Source organism: Brassica napus, chromosome C1 (genome assembly GCF_020379485.1).
Source record: "Brassica napus cultivar Da-Ae chromosome C1, Da-Ae, whole genome shotgun sequence".
NCBI classification, from domain to species: domain Eukaryota; kingdom Viridiplantae; phylum Streptophyta; class Magnoliopsida; order Brassicales; family Brassicaceae; genus Brassica; species Brassica napus.
This window is the reverse complement of record NC_063444.1, coordinates 48,206,885-48,221,757: the sequence shown is the minus strand read 5'-3', so window position 1 is coordinate 48,221,757 and position 14,873 is coordinate 48,206,885. Positions and strand designations below refer to the sequence as shown.

General features: G+C 42.8%; 2 non-coding genes across 2 annotated transcripts; one reads left to right on the top strand and one right to left on the bottom strand.

Annotated features, from left to right (window-relative positions):
* Nucleotides 1-3,399: 3,399 nt before the first annotated feature.
* Nucleotides 3,400-3,506, top strand: LOC125581108. The gene has a single exon (XR_007318819.1). It is a non-coding gene; the product is annotated as a small nucleolar RNA R71 (small nucleolar RNA).
* Nucleotides 3,507-11,503: 7,997 nt separating this feature from the next.
* Nucleotides 11,504-11,610, bottom strand: LOC125581107. Its single transcript, XR_007318818.1, has one exon. It is a non-coding gene; the product is annotated as a small nucleolar RNA R71 (small nucleolar RNA).
* Between the last annotated feature and the right edge of the window lie 3,263 nt (nt 11,611-14,873).

The window sequence follows — 14,873 nt, the reverse complement described above, 5'->3', positions numbered from 1 at the left end:
TACTTCAAGGCTGCATGATCTGTGTGCACAATTACTTTCGAGCCCACCAAATAGGACCTGAACTTCTCGAAAGCATAAACTACTGCCAGCAACTCCTTCTCAGTGGTAGCATACTTGATTTGAGCATCATCAAGCGTTCGGCTGGCATAATAGATCACATGGAGTTTCTTGTCTTTTCTCTGCCCCAAAACAGCTCCAATCGCGTAATCACTTGCGTCACACATTATTTCAAATGGCAAGTCCCAATCTGGTGGCTGCACAATGGGAGCACTGACTAGAGACTTCTTGAGAATCTGAAACGCAGCGAGGCAGTCAGCATCAAAAACAAACTTCGCTTCTTTGCACAGCAGACGGGTGAGTGGCCTCGCTATCATAGAGAAGTCTTTGATAAACCTCCTGTAGAAACCGGCATGTCCCAGAAAACTCCGAATATCCCTCACTGTCCTGGGAGGCTGTAGGCTGGTCATAACTTCAATCTTTGCTTTGTCAACCTCGATACCCTGCTCTGATATCCTGTGACCCAAAACAATGCCATCTTTCACCATGAAATGACACTTCTCCCAATTTAACACCAAGTTCTTCTCCTCACATCTTTCCAGCACCTTGCACAGATTAGCAAGGCAGTCGCTAAATGAAGAACCGTAGACTGAGAAATCGTCCATAAAAACCTCCATAATGTCCTCAATAAGATCAGTAAAGATCGACATCATGCATCTCTGGAAAGTGGCAGGAGCATTGCACAATCCGAAAGGCATTCTCCTGTAGGCAAAAGTACCGTATGGGCAGGTGAATGTTGTCTTCTCTTGGTCGTCTGGATGAATGGGTATCTGAAAGAACCCGGAGTAGCCATCGAGAAAACAGTAGTAGGGGTGGTTGGCTAGTCTTTCCAGCATCTGGTCAATGAAAGGAAGTGGGAAGTGGTCCTTCCTTGTGGCTGAGTTTAGCTTCCTGTAGTCAATGCACATCCTATGCCCTGTGACTGTTCTGGTAGGAATCAGCTCATCCTTCTCATTTGTGATGACAGTGATGCCACCCTTCTTAGGAACCACATGAACCGGGCTCACCCAAGTGCTGTCTGAAATTGGGTAGATCACCCCTGCACTCAACAGCTTTAGAATCTCCTTTTTCACAACTTCCATCAGTTTGGGATTCAGTCTTCGCTGGTGCTCTATGGACGTCTTTGACTCATCCTCCAAGTGAATCTTGTGCATGCAAAGATCTGGAGAAATACCTGTAATATCATCCAAAGAGTACCCCAATGCTTTTCTATACTTTCGCAATTTTGAAAGAAGCAAAGCGGTCTCCACATTATTCAGGTTAGCACAAATAATAACAGGATATGTGGAATTCGGTCCCAAGAATGCATACCTCAGCCCAGCTGGGAGGGCTTTAAGTTCCACCTTTGGAGCATTCTCCTCACTCCAATCTGGTTGGGAGGATGACGGTTTGACGGTTTTATCGGTGCCTGAGTCTTCAAGGCTGACATAGGCGACATGCTTCTCAATCGGTGAGGCTGAATCCAAAATCTCAGAAAATCCAACCACTTCTTGGTTCATGAACCCGAACTCACTCTCCCTTTGGGTCAATGCGACTTGTAGAGGATCATCAGTGTGCAACTCTTCATCCATTTCCTCCACCAGTTCAGTCAATGTATCAACCCAGAAAGTCTGTCCATCAATAGTCGGATTTTTCAGCACCTTCTCCACATTGTATCTCATCGCCATGTCTCCTAGACGTAAGTCTATATGCCCATTCTGTACATCAATCATGGCTCCAGCAGTAGCTAAAAACGGTCTGCCCAAAATGAGAGGATCTTTAGGTTCCTCTTCCAGCTCCAGAACTACAAAATCGGTAAGCACGTATCCCTTTCCAACACCAACAGGGATGTTCTCTAGTACACCGACTGGTCTTCGCACTGATCGGTCAGCAAGGACCAAGGAGATCCTTGTAGGTTTGTAGTTCGTCATGCCTAGCCTCTCAGAGACAGAGAAAGGCATTAGGCTCACTCCTGAACCCAGATCGCAGAGACTCTTCTCAAAAGTAAGTGATCCAATGCGGCATGGTAGAACAAATGCTCCGGGATCTTCACGCTTTTTAGGCATGACATTTTGTAGAACTGCGCTACACTCCTCATTGAGCATCAACACACCCCGCTCTAGGCTCATCTTATCGGTAAGAATCTCCTTCATGTACCTTTTAAGAGAAGGTACCATCTTCACCGCTTCAACGAATGGCAATCTCACATGTAACTCCCCAACAAGGTTCTTTAGCTTCTCGTACTCACGTTCTTTGATCTTCTGCCTTGGTCTGGATGGGTATGGAGCCTTAGGAACATAAGCAGGAGGCGCCACATACACCTCTTCAGGTTCAGAGGAATTTGGCTTCGTCGACACGGGATCGGTCGATCCAGATGGACCGGATCGGTCGATCTCCTTCCCCTTGGATCGGTCGATCTGTTCTTGAGATCGGTCGATCTCTTTCTCTTTCGATTCCTCAATCGTTTTTCCACTCCTAAGTGTTATAGCATTCACAAACTCCTTTGGATTCGTCTCTGACTTCCCTGGTAGAAATCCAGGTGCTGTTCTGCTGCTGGAGGCGGTTTGAGCAACTTGCTTTTCCAAAACTTTCAAATGGGTGTTCAAAGTTTCAAACTTCCCATTAAGCTCTCCATACATGTTATCCACCTTGGTGTTTATCTCTGCAGTGCTATTCTTCTGACCTTCTAGCACCATTTGCAGCATCTTCTTAATTTCGTTATCCTGAGAAGGCTGTGACGAAGAGGCATTTCCTTGATTCTGATAGTTGTTGTACTGCTGCCTTTGCTGAAATCCTGAGTTGCCCGAGTTGTTCCCCTGATATTGATTTCTGTTCTGAAATCCTTGGTTGAACACACTCTGGTTCTGATTCTGGTTCTGCCTGTTTCCTGCCTGAGGGTAGGACTGATGTTGTGGATTCTCCACATTGTTGCTCCGGTAAGACAGATTATTTTGCTGATTTTGATTCCACCCAAGGTTCTGATTGTAGCCTCTGTTGTAGTTTCCTTGACCACCAATGTAGTTCACATCAGCCTGCATATCACTTGAATCATCACCAACAGCTTCTTGTGAGGAACGATAGCCTTGCTCCTCCACAAATTTCACAGATTTCTGATCTCTCTTGAGAAGCATCTCAATCTTGGCATTCAACTCATCTATCTTCTTGGATTCATAACCAACACCCTTCTGGCTGGTATCAAACCTTGACTTGCGGTTTGCTTTGCTGGATGACAGGTTGTTCAACAAGGTGTAAGCTTCTTCAACAGTCTTGGTCATGAAATCACCATTACTTGCTGTGTCCATGGCATCTTGACTCTCTTCATGAACTCCATTATAGAAAATGTTCAGCAAACTCACATCAGTGTAGCCATGGTGAGGGCAGTCCTGTGTGTACTCCTTGAAACGCTCCCAAGCCTCATGAAAGCTTTCTGAATCAAGTTGCTGAAAGCTTCCAATTCTGCTTCTCAGATATGTGGACCTTGACTTGGTGAAGAAATGCTGTAGAAAAGCAGCTCTTGTCTCTTCCCATGTAGTAAGAGATCCTGGAGGGATGGACTTTAACCATCTGATAGCTTTATCAGCTAAGGAAAACGGGAACAACCTGCATTTCAAAGCGCCTTGAGGAACTCCATTATGTCTGCTGGTGTCACAGACTCGCTCAAAATGCTCCAAGTGATACATCGGGTCCTCAGACGGGTTTCCATGAAACGGATTTTTCTCCACCAAATTAATGAGACCAGTCTTGATCTCAAAGTCTCTTCTCTCAATGGGAGGTGGGCGAATCCCAGAACGATCGGCATAGAATGCATCTGGTGTATCATAATGTGCAAGCGTCATCCTAGGCATGCCATAGTCTCCAGCCTGTTGTCTTGCAGCTACACCAGCCTGCTGATTATCACCAGCATTGTTGCCTTCTCGTTCATTTACAGGAATTGGATTTTGCGGGTTGTCCTGAAATTGGTCTTCTTGGTGTTCAGCCATTTCAACCTCTTCAGCGGACTCAAGTCTTTTCTTTTTCACTTGTCTCTCTAGGCGGCCGAGCTCTAACTCCAAAGGTATTAAATTCGATGATCCTTTGCTTCTAGTATGAAATCCGCTCATTCACCTGAAAACACAAACAGAAAGAGAAAGACAGAAACATTAGACAAAATAAAGAAAATGCTATAGTCTTAAACTGATCATTAACTCTAGGGTGACCAAATGGTCCCCGGCAACGGCGCCAAAAACTTGATGTCTCGAGTTTTAACCCGATTATCTAACTGCAAGTGCACAGTAAAGTACGCAGTAGTAATACGGGATCGAATCCACAGGGACCGATGATCACACGTAGAGTTGCAGACAAGTTAATAGCTACAGCGAATCAAAATATATTTTTGATGGTTTTTATTTAATTTTCTCTAGTGTCACAAAGCATAAACAAGCATGTAAAAAGATGATTTAAACGATTTGAAAACTATTTTAAAACAAACGTTGGGCATTGGGAATTCTCAGGGATTTCTTTTTAATCAAGATACAATTAATGGAAGACACAGGGATATATTAAGAACCGTCTAGAACTCAAACACGATATTAGAATTAACCTACTTCCGTAGCGCTAATTCTCTATGTTATAGAAATCTCCACACTAACTTCCGCTGAGTTTCAATTTCTAAACAAGCATTAAGAACAGGTTCAATATGTTCACAAAGCGCAATAACATCAACTTCCGAGGGTTAAGGACACTTTGCTCATCTAAAGTATTTTCGGAAGTTCAAACAATCACTTTCGGTGCATCAAACAATCTGAAATCATGAACTAAGTGATCAATTCAGTTCAAGCAGTAAGAAATCCATTAGATGAAGAACCAAAACGTAATCCCTTAGTCTACACACGTTTTATGGATCAAAACATCAAGAAATCCCCTATGAGAACCCCTAAACCCAACTAGATGACTACTCACACATAACTAAGCAAGAATAAAACGATTTTGATGAAGAAAACATGATAAGATTGTATTAAAACAGAGTAAAGGTTCAGAAGATCTTCTCCAAATGGTTTTGAGATGAACTCCTTTACAAATCTTCACAAATCACACCAAAACAAGTACAAAACACTCAAATCTTCTCTCTAGAACTTGTAAATCTCCTCCTTGGTCGCCCCTGGTCTTTTCTGAGTCTCAAAGGTCGAGTTCTTTTTCTTGAATTATTGAGGGGAGTGGGTAAAAAGGAGTGAAAAGCTCGTTTGTGCGTGTGGAGCCCGTAGCGCCTGAGATCGGTCGATCCACATGGCTAGGATCGGTCGATCTCGTGTATGAAAGCCTGGGATCGGTCGATCCAGGTATCCCGGATCGGTCGATCTCGTGCTCTGTGCGATCAATACTTCATTCGGTCCATTGTTCGGTCCATCTTGCTTCTGAATAAATCCCGAATGCGTTCTTTTCTTTCAAGCTATCTAGTAACCTGCATATTACACTTAAGAACACCAAAACGCATCAAATAGACCAAAACATTAATTAAAACCGACCATTTAATTGCTCCAAAACGAGTTTAAAACCGTTAAAAACACGGAATATCAGTGTTGTTGGCGGGATGAAGATCCATGGCGAAACCTTAGCTTTCTTGGTGATCAAGTTATGTCATTGTTTTCCGATCTGATTCCGGTTCTAGATATTGGCTAAGGTGAGGGTCTATTCCGTAAATCCCGTACCAGTGTAGAATTCTCTCTATCGTAGTTTAGATTTTGAATCATGATCCGTCTGTTTGAGTCGAGTCTGTTTGAGTCTTGATTGTTAGTTAGTTCATTCATTGTAAACTGGAACTAGGGGTCTAGAGGATTCAACCGTTGATTTGATTGTGTGATGTTAAAATATGCGATATATATATGTATGTATACATAGTTATGAGTAGGGACTATGTGAGTGGGCGGGGGTCCAGAGATGTCTGGACTAGCGACGCAGCTTTGGTGGGCGGGGGCTCAGAGACGTCTGGGCTAGCGACGCAGATTGTGTGGGGCGTGGGTGCAGAGACGTTTGCATTCGACGCAGCTTTGGAGGGCGGGGGTACAGAGACAGACTGTACTAGCGATGCAACATATGTATATATATCCGTATGAGGAGATGCGGAGTGTATGGACTAGCTATATGCTATCATCGCATTGTTTGTGTTGTGTGATGCTTTAGGCATCTTGTTTGTTCATGTTAGAGTTAAACTTCCATAGTGGAAGTTCTATTTACTCAAGTCAGTGGTTTGCGTGTTTAGCATCCCATACCTCACGGAGTAACTCCCCTGTTGCTCACCCCTCTTTCTTCCCCTTGCAGGTGAGCATGACAACTAGTTGGATATGTGGACGGATTGGTGTCTTGGGATCGTTGTATTTTATTTCGGTTTTAATTAACTTTTCGATTTAAGGTACTTGGTTTTAAATTGTAAACTCGTATTTATTTGGAAATTATTTGATTAAAAGGTTCGACATTTTATTTGATTTTATAAATCGGTTTAATTCGATATTTTACGGTAAGTTACACGCCGTTCTCCATATAGGAGGTTACGGGTGTTACAGTTCCCTTCTGAAGTCGCTAATGTATCAATCCGATTATGCAAAATCACATGCTTACCTCCTCATTTGTGAAAGCAACTCAGATTAACTTCAAAAGTCAACCACCTTATGAAAAATAAGAAAGATAAGGTGAACTGTAAATTGGGCTCGCCCTATATTCATTTGTTCATTTATTGTTTATGGACGTATGGAATGACCATATCCATTAAGGACCAAATCCATAATAAACCATATAAGAAAATTTTATATATCAATTTATAAGCCTATAAATACAAATACAAGTTTATAAGACTAAAATTCATCTATAAATCCATAAGTACAACAAAACATAAGTTCAAAAGACCATATAAGTAGTACAACTTCACACATAATTTCATAACTCATAAGATTTTGCGGAAATTTTTGTTGTTACGGTTTTGGCAGGAAATTTATATTGTAGTTTTGGTGAAAAAACTCAATTTTATGATTTTGGCAGAAAACTTGATTTTCGTGTTTGTTTCCAAAAAAAACTTGATTTTGGAGAAAAACTCAATTTTGCGAGTTTGGCATAAAAACTTTATTTTGCAATTTTTGCAGAAAACTCAATATTAAGATTTTAGTGGGAAAATTCGATTTTCCGAGTTTGACGGAAAAACTCGATTTTGTGGTTTCGGCGGATAAATTTGATTTGGCGGTTTTGGCGGGAAAACTTGATTTTACGGCTTAGCGGGAAAATTTGATTTCACGTTTTTGGTGGAAAATTTTGATTTGACATTTTTGGCGGGAAAACTTGATTTTACGGTTTTGGCGGAAAACTCGATATTAAGATTTTAGTGGAAATTTTGATTTTGCTATTTTGGCGGGAAACTCGATTTTACGGTTTTAGCAGAAAAATTTGATCTTGCGGTTTTGCCAGAAAATTTGATTTTGCGGGTTTGCCGGAAAAATTCGATATTGCGTTTTTGGAGGGAAATTTGATTTTACGGTTTTGGCGGAAACTTGATTTTATGAGTTTTTGTGGAAAATCGATTTTGCAGTTTTAGTGGGAAATTTGATTTTGCGGTTTTGGTGAAAAACTTGATTTTACGGTTTTTGTGGAAAACTCAGTTTTGCGGTTTTGGTGGAAATACTCGATATTTAGATTTTAGAAGAAAAAATTCAATTTTGATATTTTGACGGGATAACTTGAATAAGAAACCTTAGCTTTTTGTGACCATTAGACCGACCGCGTCCACAAAGTCCAAATCCACTAACGCCCATGATAGGCCTTGTTAGGTCTATGTCCTTGCCAGTTTTGGACCAAGGGCCATGACAAGTAAAGTAACGTGTTTTCGATGCAGAACTTCTCTGTAAGTCAGGTCTACTTAGGAGAGCACATTCTAATGTCAGCCCCCAATTCAACCAAACACAAAACATTGATAGATATGCTTCTGCGGTTTTCCTTTTGAGGCTCAATAGAGCCTCATGTGTCAAGGCTCGTGTCCATCAGGTCACAAGATTCTTGTCCTGGAGATTCCAGATTGAGGCAAAGTCACGTAAGCAAACAGCCAAATGAAAAGCTTGGTGGGTTTGATCAGTTCCAAAAGTGAATTAAGGAAGAACATGAATTACTGTGATGCTCTAAGACCTGATTACGCAAAAGATTAAATTGCAGATCGCATAAGGAGAAAAGAGAGCTTTCACCACTCTGAATTGCTTGCTACCAATGTACATGTTGATATGTCAGATTACTACAAGACTCTTTGGATCTGCATGCGTTGTCGATACACAAAACATCATACATTAGCTCTGTTCTTTTGGCTGACGCTGCCGCAGCGGCCAACAATTCAGAAAATACGCTACATAATAGACTCATCTTTTCTTTTACTGTTGTTAAAATGAATGCTAAGAATACAAGATTACTATCTGGTGCGGGTAAACAAGTATTACTCAAGTCGGTTCTCACCGCTATTCCCGCCTACGCTATGTCATGTTTCAAACTCCCAACCTCTCTATGAAAGAAAATCCAATCTCTATTAACGAGGTTTTGGTGGGATTCAAAACCCAATGTTAGGAAGATGTGTTGGATAGCCTGGTCTAAGCTCACCCTACCGAAGAACTTGGGTGGATTAGGCTTCCGAGACATCGAGTGTTTCAATCAGGCCCTACTGGCTAAGATAACCTGGCGGCTTATCCGAGAACCGCAATCACTCCTGGCTCAAACCCTTTTGGGAAAGTATTGCCAGTCGTCCTCCCTCCGTGAGTGTAACTGCCCCACGTCTGCGTCGCACAGATGGAGAGGGATTATTTAGGGCCGTGACCTTCTTCAGCTGGGACTGGGATGGAGCGTCGGAAATGGGTCCCAGATCAAGGTGTGGTCTGAACCATGGCTGGCCTCTTCAGAACCTCTAACACCTATAGGACCTCCTCCCTCTATAGAGAGCCAAGATTTACGAGTCTCAGACCATATGCACCCAGACACTATGGAGTGGAACGTCATGGCTATACGACAACACTTGCCTCTTTATGAGGACCGGATTCTCCAGATTATTCCTAGCTCCTTCAAAAAACATGATGAACTTGTTTGGCTTCCAGATGCTTCAGGCTTGTACAACTCTAAATCAGGATATGAGTTGGCCAGGAAGTCACTCCATACCCCTGTGACAGCTGAGTATCCCTGGCGCAAATGCATATGGAACCTAAACACTGCTCCTAAGATTCAATCTTTCCTATGGAGCGCTTTGAATGGAGCACTACCGGTGGGACATACCCTATTGATAAGAGGGCTACAGGCCGAGTCAAGATGCAAGCGGTGCGGGGAAACTGAAACCCCACTCCACCTATTCTTTTCCTGTCCCTTTGCTGCCCGCATTTGGGAGAAAGTCCCTGCCCTGTTGATATTCCGTGTTTTTAACGGTTTTAAACTCGTTTTGGAGCAATTAAATGGTCGGTTTTAATTAATGTTTTGGTCTATTTGATGCGTTTTGGTGTTCGTAAGTGTAATATGCAGGTTACTAGATAGCTTGAAAGAAAAGAACGCATTCGGGATTTATTCAGAAGCAAGATAGACCGAACAATTGACCGAATGAAGTATTGATCGCACAGGACGTGGGATCGACCGATCCGGTCAATGTAAATCGACCGATCTTATGCTTTCATGCACTAGATCGACCGATCCGGTATATGTGGATCGACCGATCTAAGGCTCTACGGGCTCCACACCCACAAACGAGCTTTTCACTCCTTTTTACCCACTCCCCTCAATAATTCAGAAAAAAAACTCGACCTTTGAGACTCAGAAAAGACCAGGGGCGACCAAGGAGGAGATTTACAAGTTCTAGAGAGAAGATTTGAGTGTTTTGTACTTGTTTTGGTGTGATTTGTGAAGATTTGTAAAGGAGTTCATCTCAAAACCATTTGGAGAAGATCTTCTGAACCTTTACTCTGTTTTAATACAATCTTATCATGTTTTCTTCATCAAAATCGTTTTGTTCTTGCTTAGTTATGTGTGAGTAGTCATCTAGTTGGGTTTAGGGGTTCTCATAGGGGATTTCTTGATGTTTTGATCCATAAAACGTGTGTAGACTAAGGGATTACGTTTTGGTTCTTCATCTAATGGATTTCTTACTGCTTGAACTGAATTGATCACTTAGTTCATGATTTCAGATTGTTTGATGCACCGAAAGTGATTGTTTGAACTTCCGAAAATACTTTAGATGAGCAAAGTGTCCTTAACCCTCGGAAGTTGATGTTATTGCGCTTTGTGAACATATTGAACCTGTTCTTAATGCTTGTTTAGAAATTGAAACTCAGCGGAAGTTAGTGTGGAGATTTCTATAACATAGAGAATTAGCGCTACGGAAGTAGGTTAATTCTAATATCGTGTTTGAGTTCTAGACGGTTCTTAATATATCCCTGTGTCTTCCATTAATTGTATCTTGATTAAAAAGAAATCCCTGAGAATTCCCAATGCCCAACGTTTGTTTTAAAATAGTTTTCAAATCGTTTAAATCATCTTTTTACATGCTTGTTTATGTTTTGTGACACCTAAGAAAATTAAATAAAAACCATCAAAAATATATCTTGATTCGCTGTAGCTATTAACTTGTCTGCAACTCTACGTGTGATCATCGGTCCCTGTGGATTCGATCCCGCATTACTACTGCGTACTTTACTGTGCACTTGCAGTTAGATAATCGGGTTAAAACTCGAGACATCAAGTTTTTGGCGCCGTTGCCGGGGACCATTTGGTCACCCTAGAGTTAATGATCAGTTTAAGACTATAGCATTTTCTTTATTTTGTCTAATGTTTCTGTCTTTCTCTTTCTGTTTGTGTTTTCAGGTGAATGAGCGGATTTCATACTAGAAGCAAAGGATCATCGAATTTAATACCTTTGGAGTTAGAGCTCGGCCGCCTAGAGAGACAAGTGAAAAAGAAAAGACTTGAGTCCGCTGAAGAGGTTGAAATGGCTGAACACCAAGAAGACCAATTTCAGGACAACCCGCAAAATCCAATTCCTGTAAATGAACGAGAAGGCAACAATGCTGGTGATAATCAGCAGGCTGGTGTAGCTGCAAGACAACAGGCTGGAGACTATGGCATGCCTAGGATGACGCTTGCACATTATGATACACCAGATGCATTCTATGCCGATCGTTCTGGGATTCGCCCACCTCCCATTGAGAGAAGAGACTTTGAGATCAAGACTGGTCTCATTAATTTGGTGGAGAAAAATCCGTTTCATGGAAACCCGTCTGAGGACCCGATGTATCACTTGGAGCATTTTGAGCGAGTCTGTGACACCAGCAGACATAATGGAGTTCCTCAAGGCGCTTTGAAATGCAGGTTGTTCCCGTTTTCCTTAGCTGATAAAGCTATCAGATGGTTAAAGTCCATCCCTCCAGGATCTCTTACTACATGGGAAGAGACAAGAGCTGCTTTTCTACAGCATTTCTTCACCAAGTCAAGGTCCACATATCTGAGAAGCAGAATTGGAAGCTTTCAGCAACTTGATTCAGAAAGCTTTCATGAGGCTTGGGAGCGTTTCAAGGAGTACACACAGGACTGCCCTCACCATGGCTACACTGATGTGAGTTTGCTGAACATTTTCTATAATGGAGTTCATGAAGAGAGTCAAGATGCCATGGACACAGCAAGTAATGGTGATTTCATGACCAAGACTGTTGAAGAAGCTTACACCTTGTTGAACAACCTGTCATCCAGCAAAGCAAACCGCAAGTCAAGGTTTGATACCAGCCAGAAGGGTGTTGGTTATGAATCCAAGAAGATAGATGAGTTGAATGCCAAGATTGAGATGCTTCTCAAGAGAGATCAGAAATCTGTGAAATTTGTGGAGGAGCAAGGCTATCGTTCCTCACAAGAAGCTGTTGGTGATGATTCAAGTGATATGCAGGCTGATGTGAACTACATTGGTGGTCAAGGAAACTACAACAGAGGCTACAATCAGAACCTTGGGTGGAATCAAAATCAGCAAAATAATCTGTCTTACCGGAGCAACAATGTGGAGAATCCACAACATCAGTCCTACCCTCAGGCAGGAAACAGGCAGAACCAGAATCAGAACCAGAGTGTGTTCAACCAAGGATTTCAGAACAGAAATCAATATCAGGGGAACAACTCGGGCAACTCAGGATTTCAGCAAAGGCAGCAGTACAACAACTATCAGAATCAAGGAAATGCCTCTTCGTCACAGCCTTCTCAGGATAACGAAATTAAGAAGATGCTGCAAATGGTGCTAGAAGGTCAGAAGAATAGCACTGCAGAGATAAACACCAAGGTGGATAACATGTATGGAGAGCTTAATGGGAAGTTCGAAGCTTTGAACACCCATTTGAAAGTTTTGGAAAAGCAAGTTGCTCAAACCGCCTCCAGCAGCAGAACAGCACCTGGATTTCTACCAGGGAAGTCAGAGACGAATCCCAAGGAGTTTGTGAATGCTATAACACTTAGGAGTGGAAAAACGATTGAGGAATCGAAAGAGAAAGAGATCGACCGATCTCAAGAACAGATCGACCGATCCAAGGGGAAGGAGATCGACCGATCCGGTCCATCTGGATCGACCGATCCCGTGTCGACGAAGCCAAATTCCTCTGAACCTGAAGAGGTGTATGTGGCGCCTCCTGCTTATGTTCCTAAGGCTCCATACCCATCCAGACCAAGGCAGAAGATCAAAGAACGTGAGTACGAGAAGCTAAAGAACCTTGTTGGGGAGTTACATGTGAGATTGCCATTTGTTGAAGCGGTGAAGATGGTACCTTCTCTTAAAAGGTACATGAAGGAGATTCTTACCGATAAGATGAGCCTAGAGCGGGGTGTGTTGATGCTCAATGAGGAGTGTAGCGCAGTTCTACAAAATGTCATGCCTAAAAAGCGTGAAGATCCCGGAGCATTTGTTCTACCATGCCGCATTGGATCACTTACTTTTGAGAAGAGTCTCTGCGATCTGGGTTCAGGAGTGAGCCTAATGCCTTTCTCTGTCTCTGAGAGGCTAGGCATGACGAACTACAAACCTACAAGGATCTCCTTGGTCCTTGCTGACCGATCAGTGCGAAGACCAGTCGGTGTACTAGAGAACATCCCTGTTGGTGTTGGAAAGGGATACGTGCTTACCGATTTTGTAGTTCTGGAGCTGGAAGAGGAACCTAAAGATCCTCTCATTTTGGGCAGACCGTTTTTAGCTACTGCTGGAGCCATGATTGATGTACAGAATGGGCATATAGACTTACGTCTAGGAGACATGGCGATGAGATACAATGTGGAGAAGGTGCTGAAAAATCCGACTATTGATGGACAGACTTTCTGGGTTGATACATTGACTGAACTGGTGGAGGAAATGGATGAAGAGTTGCACACTGATGATCCTCTACAAGTCGCATTGACCCAAAAGGAGAGTGAGTTCGGGTTCATGAACCAAGAAGTGGTTGGATTTTCTGAGATTTTGGATTCAGCCTCACCGATTGAGAAGCATGTCGCCTATGTCAGCCTTGAAGACTCAGGCACCGATAAAACCGTCAAACCGTCATCCTCCCAACCAGATTGGAGTGAGGAGAATGCTCCAAAGGTGGAACTTAAAGCCCTCCCAGCTGGGCTGAGGTATGCATTCTTGGGACCGAATTCCACATATCCTGTTATTATTTGTGCTAACCTGAATAATGTGGAGACCGCTTTGCTTCTTTCAAAATTGCGAAAGTATAGAAAAGCATTGGGGTACTCTTTGGATGATATTACAGGTATTTCTCCAGATCTTTGCATGCACAAGATTCACTTGGAGGATGAGTCAAAGACGTCCATAGAGCACCAGCGAAGACTGAATCCCAAACTGATGGAAGTTGTGAAAAAGGAGATTCTAAAGCTGTTGAGTGCAGGGGTGATCTACCCAATTTCAGACAGTACTTGGGTGAGCCCGGTTCATGTGGTTCCTAAGAAGGGTGGCATCACTGTCATCACAAATGAGAAGGATGAGCTGATTCCTACCAGAACAGTCACAGGGCATAGGATGTGCATTGACTACAGGAAGCTAAACTCAGCCACAAGGAAGGACCACTTCCCACTTCCTTTCATTGACCAGATGCTGGAAAGACTAGCCAACCACCCCTACTACTGTTTTCTCGATGGCTACTCCGGGTTCTTTCAGATACCCATTCATCCAGACGACCAAGAGAAGACAACATTCACCTGCCCATACGGTACTTTTGCCTACAGGAGAATGCCTTTCGGATTGTGCAATGCTCCTGCCACTTTCCAGAGATGCATGATGTCGATCTTTACTGATCTTATTGAGGACATTATGGAGGTTTTTATGGACGATTTCTCAGTCTACGGTTCTTCATTTAGCGACTGCCTTGCTAATCTGTGCAAGGTGCTGGAAAGATGTGAGGAGAAGAACTTGGTGTTAAATTGGGAGAAGTGTCATTTCATGGTGAAAGATGGCATTGTTTTGGGTCACAGGATATCAGAGCAGGGTATCGAGGTTGACAAAGCAAAGATTGAAGTTATGACCAGCCTACAGCCTCCCAGGACAGTGAGGGATATTCGGAGTTTTCTGGGACATGCCGGTTTCTACAGGAGGTTTATCAAAGACTTCTCTATGATAGCGAGGCCACTCACCCGTCTGCTGTGCAAAGAAGCGAAGTTTGTTTTTGATGCTGACTGCCTCGCTGCGTTTCAGATTCTCAAGAAGTCTCTAGTCAGTGCTCCCATTGTGCAGCCACCAGATTGGGACTTGCCATTTGAAATAATGTGTGACGCAAGTGATTACGCGATTGGAGCTGTTTTGGGGCAGAGAAAAGACAAGAAACTCCATGTGATCTATTATGCCAGCCGAA